Source organism: Heptranchias perlo, chromosome 23 (assembly GCF_035084215.1).
Source record: "Heptranchias perlo isolate sHepPer1 chromosome 23, sHepPer1.hap1, whole genome shotgun sequence".
Taxonomy (NCBI): Eukaryota; Metazoa; Chordata; class Chondrichthyes; order Hexanchiformes; family Hexanchidae; genus Heptranchias; species Heptranchias perlo.
Window position 1 is genome coordinate 7,710,237 of NC_090347.1, and position 14,236 is coordinate 7,724,472.

General features: G+C 47.2%; 1 long non-coding RNA gene across 1 annotated transcript; it reads right to left on the minus strand.

The window, feature by feature from the left end:
* Positions 1–2,240: 2,240 nt before the first annotated feature.
* LOC137341054 (uncharacterized) lies at positions 2,241–13,301 on the minus strand. Its single transcript, XR_010966946.1, has 4 exons — positions 13,249–13,301; positions 12,690–12,722; positions 11,131–11,259; positions 2,241–2,315 (listed from the first exon to the last, which is right to left on the minus strand). It is a non-coding gene; the product is annotated as an uncharacterized lncRNA (long non-coding RNA).
* Between the last annotated feature and the right edge of the window lie 935 nt (positions 13,302–14,236).

Sequence of the window (14,236 nt, forward strand, 5' to 3'; positions counted from 1 at the left end):
CCCTTTGTGTTTTTGGCAGGATTCCCACCTGCACCAGAGCCTAGTGAGAGGGGGAAAAGCCTGCTGCAGGCCCTATGTGCTAGGAAATGGCTGCATATGTTTTTTCGGGCCCCAAATTTAAATTTTGTGTGGGAAAGGAGTGAAGCTGTCACCCAACAATTGATTCATTCTTTCGGGGAGGGGGGAATTTAAACTATAAAGGGCCTTCCAAGGTGTTCGCCTTGGCAAAAATCTCATTTCTACCCGGGGGTTCTGGAAAATGGAACAGAACCTGGCTCTGCTGGGATTCCACCTCATTTAGACCGGACCTTTGAATTCTGGTTGGGGAGGCCATGGGTGGATTTTCTGCCCACACCCCCCCAAGTCAAAGATACGTGTTGTGGGGGGCGTTCCTGAGTTACTTGCCTTTACGCCCTTGAATTGCCTCAGTGGAACTGATGCCACTCAGACCGAGCATGAGTCATTCTGAGGCCTTCAGAAGGCCCCAACCTTTAGCTAATCAATCCTGGAAATGATCATTTACCTTTTCTAGCGCAAATGGCTCCAGTGGGAGCTGAGGACCTTAAAATATATATATATATATTTAAAAAGTCCCTTCAGCCGTTTGGGACTTCAGACTTAGAAAGACAGACTGGGATGGGCTGGGGCATAGACTGCTGATGCCCAGATATGCAAATAAACCTGTCTCCAGGCAGGCAGGGGTTTCACTCCATGTCAACAAAGTGGGGTCCCAGGAATTTCTGAGCCTGTATGTCACCACTTGTTAACCCTGTGGCCACTGAAGCATTGGGTACCATCGTGGCAGGGAGGAATGAACAAAATTGTGAAGTACTCAATTAAATTATTTACTTAATTTCCTCAGCTGTTCCTGCTCACCGCTGTAACTTGACAGAAGTGCGGTGGAAACGCTGATTACGTGCCTAGACAGGATTTCCACCGCACTACCATCAAAGTTATGGTGGCAGAGCGGGAACAGGTTCAAGGTAATTCCTGGCCTGTGATTCTGGAGACCCTCGCTGGGCTGTATTGCAGAGCGTTACCAGATTCATCCAGGCACCTAAAACGAGACTTGAAAATTTCTATAGTCTGCTCTATGACACTTCTTGCAGTGGCATGGACCTCGTCATATCTGTTGTCCCCCTCTGCCTGAGGAGGCCTTACTGGAGTCAGAAGCCATGATTGCAGAGATAACCCTTATGACCAATGAACCATCCTGATGCCCTTAGTCATGAGGGATGGTGGATTGTCACATGATGAAAGCATTATAGCAGCTTCCTGGGTATCTTGCGTTGATGTGCAGGATAAGGAGATTGGCATCGTACACTAGCTGACATTAATAGAATGACAACTTTTCCTGTTCAAAAAAAAATGAGGGGGTTTTGAGTGGCACATGCACTCAGTCAGTTGTTCTGACTCCCCAAGTTTCCTAATGTGATTTGGCTCTTCTTGTGATGTGCCCACCAATTCTTTAGTGAGCTCATCATAACGTATGGTAATGGGGACAATAGCGCTGTATCCTCAAATTTCCTGGTTTTACATTTGCAATGCACTTGGAATAAGTTAGAATGAGAAATATAAGGCTCAGCAGCTACCAGGATCAGCCAAGGCAGGCAATGAGGAGTTTGTGAGCCTGAGGTGTGCGGAGAGTTTGGATAGCGATTTCTGCCGCTGGGAATTACTTTTTTGAGCTAATTCTTTTTGACATTCTGCCTACACAGCTTTGGACTTGCTTCTCGCTACTTCCGGGAGTCTGAAGCCACTGGGAAATGTTGACCCCCCCCCCCTCGCACGCCTTCCTACAGTGAGGGCTGCTCAGGAGCAGGTATGGCATTCCCTAATAGGCATACCACTGTATGCCATTATAATGGAGGAGCAGCAGCAGAGAGCGGAGGAAAGGATAATATAATAATAACCACAGATACATATTGAGATACATTTGTGTAGAAGTGGGAACATTTTGGTTGGAATCAGGTTATTAGCCCCATATGTTTCATATTTCACCTTACCTTCAACTGTTATAAATGTTGTTTGACTTTTTTCCCTTTTACTTCCTGCAGCCACAACACAATGATAGTATCCGGAATGTGATGCTCGGGCAGATTCTATAGTATACTGGGATTCTAGTTTATGAGACGTGACAGTTTTCAGTAGGATATCTTCATTTTCTCCCTTATAAAATAAGTATGAAATCTGAGATGGTAGACCAGGAGGTATAGTGATATCTGCTGAACAAGTCAGGATAATGGTGCTTCCCTCTTCAATATTTTCTGTATATTCAGGGTCAGATTTTATACGTATATTGTTTATAGTCACACCTGTGAGAAAAACAGGAACATAAATTAGCTTCAATATATACATTGATTCTTCTGCACTAACTCATAGAAGCCTCCATGAGGGTATATAAGGCTTGTTTCTAGATATGTGTTTTAAAGAAATGCTGGGCAGAAGATTGGAGTCATTGCTGGAATAACCAAACCCCAAAATATTTAGAATTTAGCTTGTTACTATTGTGTGCTATCATAATGAAACAGGTGTATGCCGGTGTTTATGATCCACACAAATCTCCTCCCAGCCTACTTTGTCTAACCCTATCAGCATATCCTTCTAGCAAGTTCCACATTCTAACCACTCTCTGGGTAAAGAAGTTTCTCCTGAATTCCTTATTGGATTTATTAGTGACTATCTTATATTTATGACCCCTAGTTTTAGACTCCCCCACAAATGGAAACATCTTTTCTATGTCTACCCTATCATAGAGTCATAGAGTCATAGAGTTATACAGCACGGATAGAGGCCCTTCGGCCCATCGTGTCCGCGCCGGCCATCAGCCCTGTCTACTCTAATCCCATATTCCAGCATTTGGTCCGTAGCCTTGTATGCTATGGCATTTCAAGTGCTCATCCAAATGCTTCTTGAATGTTGTGAGGGTTCCTGCCTCCACAACCCTTTCAGGCAGTGAGTTCCAGACTCCAACCACCCTCTGGGTGAAAAAGTTCTTTCTCAAATCCCCTCTAAACCTCCCGCCTTTTACCTTGAATCTATGTCCCCTTGTTATAGTACCCTCAACGAAGGGAAAAAGCTCCTTAGTATCCATCCTATCTGTGCCCCTCATAATTTTGTACACCTCAATCATGTCCCCCCTCAGCCTCCTCTGCTCCAAGGAAAACAAACCCAATCTTCCCAGTCTCTCTTCATAGCTGAAGTGCTCCAGCCCTGGTAACATCCTGGTGAATCTCCTCTGCACCCTCTCCAAAGCGATCACATCCTTCCTGTAGTGTGGCGACCAGAACTGCACACAGAACTCCAGCTGTGGCCTAACCAGTGTTTTATACAGCTCCATCATAACCTCCTTGCTCTTATATTCTATGCCTCGGCTAATAAAGGCAAGTATCCCATATGCCTTCTTTACCACCTTATCTACCTGTTCCGCCGCCTTCAGGGATCTGTGAACTTGCACACCAAGATCCCTCTGACCCTCTGTCTTGCCTAGGGTCCTCCCATTCATTGTGTATTCCCTTGCCTTGTTAGTCCCTCCAAAGTGCATCACCTCGCACTTTTCCGGGTTAAATTCCATTTGCCACTGTTCCGCCCATCTGACCAACCCATCTATATCGTCCTGCAGACTGAGGCTATCCTCCTCGCTATTTACCACCCTACCAATTTTTGTATCATCAGCGAACTTACTGATCATACCTTTTACATTCATATCCAAGTCATTAATGTAGACCACAAACAGCAAGGGACCCAGCACCGATCCCTGTGGTACCCCACTGGCCACAGGCTTCCAGTCACAAAAACAACCTTCGACCATCACCCTCTGCCTTCTGCCACTAAGCCAGTTTTGTATCCAAAGTGCCAAGGCACCCTGGATTCCATGGGCTCGTACCTTCTTGACCAGTCTCCTGTGCGGGACTTTATCGAAGGCCTTACTGAAATCCATGTATACCACATCCACTGCGTTACCCTCATCCACACGCCTGGTCACCCCCTCAAAAAATTCAATCAAATTAGTCAGACATGATCTTCCCTTGACAAAGCCATGTTGACTATCCCTGATTAATCCTTGCTTCTCCAAGTGGAGACTAATTTTGTCCTTCAGAATTTTTTCCAATAATTTTCCTACCACTGATGTTAGGCTCACTGGCCTGTAGTTCCCCGGTTTTTCCCTACTCCCCTTCTTGAATAATGGTACTACATTAGCGGTTCTCCAGTCCTCTGGCACATCCCCTGTGGCCAGAGAGGTTCTGAATATATGTGTTAGAGCCCCCGCAATCTCCTCCTTTGCCTCACACAGTAGCCTGGGATACATTTCGTCCGGGCCTGGGGATTTATCCATTTTTAGGCCTGCTAAAACCGCCAATACCTCCTCCCGCTCGATGTTAATATGTTCGAGTATATCACAGTCCCCCTGCCGTATTTCTATGTCTACATCGTCCTTCTCCATAGTGAAAACAGATGCAAAAAATTCATTTAGAACCCCTCCTACATCTGCCGGCTCCACACACAGATTGCCATTTTTGTCCCTAATGGGCCCTATTTTTTCCCTAGTCATCCTCTTACCCTTAATATACTTATAAAACATCTTAGGATTTTCCTTTATTTTGCTCGCCAGTGTTATTTCATGGCCCCTCCTTGATCTCCTAATTTATTTTTTAAGTATCCCCCTGAACTTTTTGTACTCCTCTAGGGCTTCCTCCGTCTTTAGCCTTTTGTATCTGCCAAAAGCCCTCCTTTTTTTCCTAATCCATTCTCGTATATCCCCTGACATCCAAGGTTCCCTGGAGTTCTTGGAACCACCCTTGACCTTTACGGGAACATGTTGCCATTGTATGGTCTCAATCTCCCTTCTGAAAGACTCCCATTGCTCCGATGCGGATTTTCCTACAAGCAGCTGATCCCAGTCCATTTTGGCCAGATCCTGCCTTATCCTATTAAAATCGGCCTTCCCCCAATTTAGAACCTTTATTTCCGGCCCCTCCCTGTCCTTTTCCATGACCACCTTAAATCTCACCAAATTATGGTCACTGTCACCAAAGTGCTCACCTACTAGCACTTCTTCCACTTGGCCGGCCACATTCCCTAGAATTAGGTCCAGTACCGCCCCCTCTCTTGTAGGACTTTCTACATGCTGGCTCAAAAAGCTCTCCTGGATGCACGTTAAGAATTTTGTACCCTCTAAGCCTTTTACACTCTGAGTATCCCAGTTAATATTGGGGAAGTTGAAATCCCCCACTATTATTACCCTATTATTTGCACAATTTTCTGAGATTTGCCTACATATCTGTTCCTCTATCTCCCCCTGACTGTTTGGGGGCCTATAGTACACTCCCATCAAAGTGCTTGCCCCCTTTTTGTTTTTAAGCTCCACCCATATGTGCTCATTAGAGGAACCTGCTAATATATCATCCCTCCTTATGGCAGTAATTGATTCTTTAATTAATATTGCGACCCCCCCTCCTCTTATACCTCCCCCTCTGTCTCGCCTGAAGATTCTGTACCCCGGAATATTGAGCTGCCAGTCTTGCCCCTCCCTCAACCATGTCTCTGTGACAGCAACAATATCATACTCCCATGTGTTTATCAACACCTTCAGTTCATCCACCTTATTCGCAAGACTCCTTGCATTAAAATAGATGCCATCCAGCCTTGCCCTCACATATTTGCCCTGTCTTCCAAGCTGACTTGTTTTTTTCTCTATATTTGGCTGCACATCACCCCCTATTGTAGCTCCACTCTGTATCCCATCCCCCTGCCAAGTTAGTTTAAACCCCCCCCAACAGTGCTAGCAAACTTCCCCGCAAGGATATTTGTCCCGCACTGTCATAATTTTAAAGACCTTTACCAGCTCACCCCTCAGTCTTCTCTTTTCTAGAGAAAAGAGCCTCAGCCTGTTCAGTCTTTCCTTACAGATAGAATCTCTCACTTCTGGACTCGGGAATCAGAAGTACAATTTCAAAATTTGCGCATAACACCAAATTGAGGAGTATAGTTAATACTGAGGAGGATTGCGACAAAATACAAACTTGCAGAATGGGCATGTAAATGGCAAATGAATTTCAATGTAGATAAACGCGAGGTGGTGCATTTTGGTCGGAGGAATAAGAAGGCCACATTCTCCTTGGAAAATAAGAGTCTAAATTGGATAGTTTCATAAAGGGATCGGGGACTACAAATACACAAATCATTAAAAGTAGCACCGCAATTTAACAAAGCCATAAGAAAAGCAAACAAAGCACTGGGTTTCATTTCTAGAGGAACAGAATTGAAAAGCAAAAAGAGATTATGTTAAACTTGTATAGAACCATGGTTAGATCACACAGAGTACTGCACATGGTTCTTGTTTCCATATTACAAAAAGGATAAAGAGGCACTGGAGAAGGTGCAAAGAAGATTTACAAGTATGACACCAGAACTGAGAGATTATACCTATCAGGAAAGACTGAACAGGCTGGGATGCTTTTCTCAAAAAAAAGAAAAAACTGAGCGGTGACCTGTCTTTATAATTATGAAGGGGTTCGATAGGGTAGACGTAGAGAAGATGTTTCCACTTGTGGGGAGTCCAAAACTAGGGGGCATAAATATAAGATAGTCACTAATAAATCCAATAGGGAATTCAGGGGAAACTTCTTTACTCAGAGAGTGGTGAGAATGTGAAACTTTCTACCACATGGAATGGTTAAGGCGAATAGCATAGATGCATTTAGGGGGAAGCTAGATAAACACAAGAGGAAGAAAGGAATAGAAGGATATGTTGATTGAGTGAGATGAAGTAAATGGAGTAGGAGGAGTCTCGTGTAGAGCATAAACACTGCATAAAGCGGTTGAGCCGAATGGCCTGTTTCTGTGCTGTAATTTCTATGTAATTTGGCAGAGAAGAGTGAGGCCCAATAGCACTTGATGTGGTCCAGCCAGATCTGGTGATGGATGGCTAAACCAGATATTCTAAAGTCTGCACCCCTTGGACTTGAGGAAGCGAAGATGGGGGTCATACAGAGGAGCAACTAGGATGGGAGAGAATAAAGTTTTTGTGGGAACAGGGCATCAAAGGTGGAGGTGAGGAAATGGTTGACGGCTGCAGAAGTATCGTGGTGAAGGGAGGCCCAAAGCCAAAGTACAATTGTAAGTGACTGATCGCGGAGGGAGTTTTTAATCCGGGGCGGATGCAGAAGGAAGTGAGATTGGATGGGGGGGTTGGGGGGATATTTTTTTTTAATTCATTCATGGGATGTGGGCATCGCTGGCAAGGCCAGCATTTATTGCCCATCCCTAACTGCCCTTGAGAGTGGTCAGAGATGGGCTCATCAGTGATCGAGATGACGGGAGTAGAGATTACGTGAGATGGCAAGATTGAGGGCATGGCTGTGAATGTGGGTTTGAGAGTTTTTGCGGAGAGACAGTTATAAGAAAAAGGATACCTTTTTCATTTTTGTCAGTAAGCAACTCCACAGAAAATCAACTCGTCTATACAATTAAAGGTTTTGTAGTGGGTGGTGTCCTTGGGACAGAGAAAAGTCATGTGTCCATAGAGTACAAGGCCTGCTGATTGGTCAATCAATCACAAAAGTAATAATTAATATGGGGCAATTTTAATTTCAGGTGGGTAATGGACGGCTGCCATGAGGCCCCCGATTCATTTTGAGGCCGGGACTTCATTTACATGAGCAGCAGGCGCCCCACTGCGTGAGAACGGCCAGCTCCCATTCTGAACCGGCCGACAGTGGTTTGAAGGGGGTGACAGGACAAGGCAATCCTCGGGGTGGGGGGGGGGGTGGGAAGGAGTGGACGAGGCAATTCTTGGTGGGGGGGGGGTGGAAAGGACCATTCCAGTGGGAGGGGTGGGGGGACAGGGCCACTCAGGGGGAGCCAGGGGAAGGGGGACAGAGCCAATCCGGGGGGGAGGGGGGCCATTCTGGGGGGAGGCGGGAGTAGGAACAGAGCCATTCCTGGGGCAGGGGAAATAGGGCCATTCCGGTTGGGGCAGGGGGGACAGGGCCACTCCGGGGGGGGACCAGGGGAGGGGGGACAGGGCCAATCCAGGGGGGGAGGGGGTGGAAGCCAGGTGGCCATTTTGTAGGGGGAAAGGGGAGGGGGAACAGGGCCATTCCGGGGGGGGAACAGGGCCATTCTGAGGGGGTTGGGGGGGGACATGGCCACTCCGGGTGGGGGGGGGGCAATCCTGGGGGAGAGGTTGGGGGCCATTCTGGGGGGGGGGGGGAGTTGGGAGGGTAAACAGGGCCAATCCTGGGGGGAAGGGGTGGGGGGGGGACAGGGCCACTCCGGGCAGGGCCGGCCATTCCGGGGACAGGGCCACTCCGGAGGTGGCCAAGGGAGGGGGACAGGGCTAATCTGGGGGTGAGGGGTAGGAGGGGGGGACGGGGATCAGGGCCGTTGCCGGGGGGTAAACAGGGCCATTCTGGGGTGGGGGGGGAGACGTGGGGTGGAGGAGGGACAGCGCCATCCCGGGGGTGGGGGGGAGACAGTGCCATTCCGGGGGGGGGGGACAGCGCCATTCCGGGGGGGGGGACAGCGCCATTCCGGGGGGGGTGGAACAGCGCCATTCCGGGGGGGGTGAGGGGGGACAGCGCCATTCCGGGGGGGGGGACAGCGCTATTCCGGGGGGGGGGTTGAGGGGGGACAGCGCCATTCCGGGGGGGGGGGGGGGGGAGAGAGGGGGGACAGCGCCATTCTTGGGGGGAGGGGGGGGAAGAGAGGGGGGACAGCGCCATTCTTGGGGGGAGGGGGGAAACAAGGCTATTCCACATTCCGGGGAGGGGGGGGACACAAGGCCATTCCAGGGAAATGCAATCCCTGCAGTCGGGAAACCCAGGACTGTTACCATCACTCCCCAGGACTACTGCCATCTTCCCTATGGTTGCTTCAGAAAGGAGCATGTGAGTGGGGTGGAAGGAAGCGACGTCCTCCGAGGACCCAGAACCACCCCTCTGCCCTGCCGTTATTTACATGTGGCAGGTGCGGGAGGAGCCGCCAGCAGCAGACCAGGCGGGTTTACAATCCTAGGCGGGGTGGTGATGCAGCGATAGGCCTCACCGCCCACATTTGTCATTCTCCGTCCCAATCCCAGCCACAATGTTAAAAATGAAAACGTTGATATATATAAACATTTAACATTAAACTTTAAATCGTTACCTATTATAAGGAGGTAGCTGTGGTCATGATAACTAGAATTGTCATAGTTTATTTATAAATTTGTGCAGTAATAAAGGCTGATGCTTCTGATGGCATCAAGACGTAAAAGTGAAACTTTCTTATGGATGGCAAATATAAAAAACCAAAACAAATCTCTCTTGAAGTCGGAGGTGGGCTCGAGCTGGGGGTGGAGAGGGGGCGATTGGGGAATGTGGTGGGTGTGTGTGGGGGGACCAGCGTTTCCTGCAGAGACGAGAACAGCAGCAGCAACATGGTGAGTGGGAGTGGCACCAAGAGAGGAGCAGTCAGTAAAGGGCTGAGTGAAACCTGGGGACTTTACTGTGGGTAAACAGTGAAAGATTGTTTCCACTGGTGGGCAAATGGGAAACAAGGGGACAGAGACCGAGGATTCTCACCGGGAGGACGGGAGAAATGCAACTTCCTTCCACCCCTTTGCAGGAATTCCATTTCCTCCCCCACAACAGCCATTGGAAGGCCCAATGGAACACTCGGGATGAGCAGTCTGGTTGGAGCAGAAATTGGCAGCTGGTGGGAGAAATAATGCTGTGCCTAGAGTCCGTGCAAATGGAGTCCAGTATTTTAAACATCCATCAGCAAATAGCAGGAATAACTATAGCACCACCAATAATGCAGAAAAAGCTCTATGCCAAATGAAATAAAAATAAAACTTCTTTCAAATGAACAGCATGGAAGCCGAGAAATGCCTGTTTTAAACAGGTGAACGGCACACGAAGAGTTGAGGGAGCAAAAATTGTTGTGGGATACATTTAAATCAGTTTGAATATATAACGAGGCCTGTGTGTACTTGCTGTGCAGCCTCAAAACAATCCAAACAACATCAACTTGCATTTATATAGCACCTTTAACGTAGTAAAATGTCCCAAGTGCTTCACAGGGGCATTATCAAACTAAAATTGACACCAAGACACATAGGGAGATATTGGGACAGGTGACCAAAAGCTTGGTCAAAGAGGTAGGTTTTAAGGAGCGTCTTAAAGGAGGAGAGGGAGGTAGAGAGGCGGAGAGGTATAGGAAGGGAATTCTGGAGCTTAGGGCCTAGACAGCTGAAGGCACTGCTGCCAATGGTGGAGCGATTAAAATCAGGGATGCGCAAGAGGCCAGAATTGGAGGAGCGCAGAGATCTCGGAGGGTTGTATGGCTGGAGGAGGTTACAGAGGAAGGGAGGGGCGAGGCCATGGAGCAATTTGAAGACAAGGATGAGAATTTTAAAATGGAGGCATTGCTGGACCGTGTGCCAATGAAAGTCAGCAAGCACAGGGGTGATGGGTGAACGGGACTTGGTGCGAGTTAGGATACGGGCAGCAAAGTTTTGAATGAGCTCAAATTTATGGAGGGTGGAAGATGGGAGGCCGGCCAGGAGAGCCTTGGAGTAAATTTGAAAGGTAACAAAGGCGTGGATGAGAGATTCAGGCTCTCGCCGAATCAGGAGTCTAATGGCACCAGTGCTTGGGCCTTACCATCGCCGAATCCCCCACCATCAACATCCTGGAGGTCACCATTGACCAGAAACTTAACTGGACCAGCCATATAAATACTGTGGCTACAAGAGCAGGTCAGAGGCTGGGTATTCTGTAGCGAGTGACTCACCTCCTGACTCCCCAAAGCCTTTCCACCATCTACAAGGCACAAGTCAGGAGTGTGATGGAATACTCTCCACTTGCCTGGATGAGTGCAGCTCCAACAACACTCAAGAAGCTTGACACCATCCAGGACAAAGCAGCCCGCTTGATTGAAACCCCACCCACCACCCTAAACATTCACTCCTTTCACCACCGGCACACCGTGGCTGCAGTGTGTACCATCCACAGGATGCACTGCAGCAACTCACCAAGGCTTCATCGACAGCACCTCCCAAACCCGTGATCTCTACCACCTAGAAGGACAAGGGCAGCAGGCACATGGGAACAACACCACCTGCACGTTCCCCTCCAAGTCACATACCATCCCATATCGCCGTTCCTTCATCATCGCTGGGTCAAAATCCTGGAAGTCACTACCTAACAGCACTGTGGGAGAACCTTCACCACACGGTCTGCAGCGGTTCAAGAAGGTGGCTCACCTATGTTCTACCTGTGCTTGTTTAATAAGAGATGGGCTTTAGTTATGAGGAGAGACTAAAGAAACGGGCTCTTTTCCTTAGAACAAAGATGAACAAGAGTTAATCTGATAGAGGTGTTCAAAATTAGAAACAGAAACATAGAAAATAGGAGCAGGAGAAGGCCGTTCGGCCCTTCGAGCCTGCTCCGCCATTCAATATAATCATGGCTGATCCTCTATCTCAATACCATTTTCCCGCTCTCTCCCCATACCCCTTGATGCCTTTTGTGTCTAGAAATCTATCTAGCTCCTTCTTAAATATATTCAGTAACTTGGCCTCCACAGCCTTCTGTGGTAGAGAATTCCACAGGTTCACCACCCTCTGAGTGAAGAGATTTCTCCTCATCTCAGTCCTAAATGTCCTACCCCGTATCCTGAGACTGTGACCCCTCGTGCTGGACCTCCCCAGCCAGGGGAAACATCCTCCCTGCATCCAGTCTGTCTAGCCCTGTCAGAATTTTATATGTTTCAATGAGATCCCCTCTCATTTTTCTAAACTTGAGTGAATAGAGGCCAAGTTGACCCAATCTCTCTTCATACGACAGTCCTGCCATCTCAGGAATCAGTCTGGTGAACCTTCACTGCACTCCCTCTATGGCAAGTATATCCTTTCTTAGGTAAGGAGACCAAAACTGCACATAATGCTCCAGGTGTGGTCTCACCAAGGCCCTGTATAACTGCAGTAAGACATCCTTGCTCCTGTACTCAAATCCAACATAGCATTTGCCTTCCTAACTGCTTGCTGCACCTGCATATTTGCTTTCAGTGACTGGTGTACAAGGACACCCAGGTCCCTTTGTACATCAACATTTCCCAATCTATCACCATTTAAATAATACTCTGCCTTTCTGTTTTTCCTTCCAAAGTGGATAACTTCACATTTATCCACATTATACTGCATCTGCTAATTATTTGCCCACTCACTCAACTTGTCTAAATCGCCTTTTATCAGAGGTTTTGATCAAGTAAATCACTGATCAGTGAGTTGGTAACTTGAGAGCATAAATTTAACATCACCAAAGAATGAAGGAAGATATTAGGAGGATTTTTTTTACACAGAGGATTGTTAAGCCCTGGAATGCCCTACCAGAACCAATGGTAGAAGCAGAATCCATTATAGCTTTTAAAATGGAACTGGATAAATATTTGGAGAAGACAAATTTTAAAGGATACGAAAAGGGACTGCTGAAGGGGGGAAGCAACAGCCTGATAAGCCAAATGGCCTCCTTCTGTGCTGAAAATTCAAAAAATGTATAGCGTTCTATTGTTCACTCTGTACTACGGAAGCCATACAACACTTTCTGCAGCACAGTATTTATCACATGCCTTTTACATTATTCTCAAGTACAAGCTTACAGTGAGAGCTCAGAATATTTAAGGATTAACTTTAAACACCTCCTTACCATTCTGTGGATCCGTTGTCTGAACAGCTTGAACTGAAACAATGAAAACACAGTGAAGTTTAGATATTGGACCTTCAAAGTTACACAGTGTCGGAAACACAAACTACAATGATTAATCTGATTATATGTATTGTACGTTTTAAATCTCTTTGTCGTGACTATCCGTTATTGGCACAAACTTTCCAGATCATAGTCAAATTCTCAAAGAATTGCACTGTTTTTCAGTGTCGCTTTGCCACATCTCATGTGTATTTGTTATCTTATTGTCATAATTTAAAACACATCCAAAATATTGGGGAAATATGCATTTTCCCTTACTTTCATGCTCTTTCCCAGCCACGTGTTTTATCGCAATGCTTGTTGCTCACACAAAGCCCTGCAACCATGGCAAAATGCAGAACTTTCCAGAAAAGAAAGTTTTAGCCAGAGCTCCGTAATCCTGCACACCAACCATAGCGACCTAAGCACATTGATGTCACGCTTCCTGTGTTTGATTCTGATGCTCATAAAATTATTTAAAACGTTGGCTATTAAAGAAGATTATATATACTGGACTTACATAGCACAACAATCCACAGAGAAAATATTGTTTTCACCATCTTTGTTGAAATGGGATGATCAGAAACAAAGTTACATTTTCTCTGTAGTTAGTTTACTGGAGGGATGTGGAGATGCCGGTGATGGACTGGGGTTGACAATTGTAAACAATTTTACAACACCAAGTTATAGTCCAACAATTTTTATTTGAAATCTACAAGCTTTCGGAGGCTTCCTCCTTCGTCAGGTACTGGAGGGAAGCAGCTGTGCCCAAACATCCGGTGGTGTAGATCAGCTGCACCTAAGCAGTTAAACGCGAAAATGCTGTTCGAGATACGCTGCCCCCCCATAAACTGTATGAAAAGCCCAAGGGGGGGGTGCGAGGTCATTCCGGGGGGCCTCGGATGGGTCGGCAGCGGGCCGCTGAAAGGCAAAAACAAATCTCTCTTGAAGTGGGAGGTGGGCTCGAGCAGGGGGTGATTGGGGAATGTGGTGGGTGTGTGTGGGGGGACCAGCGTTTCCTGCAGAGCCGAGAATAGCAGCAGCAACATGGTGAGTGGGAGTGGCACCACGAGAGGAGCAGTCAGTAAAGGGCTGAGTGAAACCTGGGGACTTTACTGTGGGTAAACAGTGAAAGATTGTTTCCACTGGTGGGCGAATGGGAAACAAGGGGACAGAGACCGAGGATTCTCACCGGGAGGATGGGAGAAATGCAACTTCCTTCCACCCCTTTGCAGGAATTCCATTTCCTCCCCCACAACAGCCATTGGAAGGCCCAATGGAACACTCGGGATGAGCAGTCTGGTTGGAGCAGAAATTGGCAGCTGGTGGGAGAAATAATGCTGTGCCTAGAGTCCGTGCAAATGGAGTCCAGTATTTTAAACATCCATCAGCAAATAGCAGGAATAACTATAGCACCACCAATAATGCAGAAAAAGCTCTATGCCAAATGAAATAAAAATAAAACTTCTTTCAAATGAACAGCATGGAAGCCGAGAAATGCCTGTTTT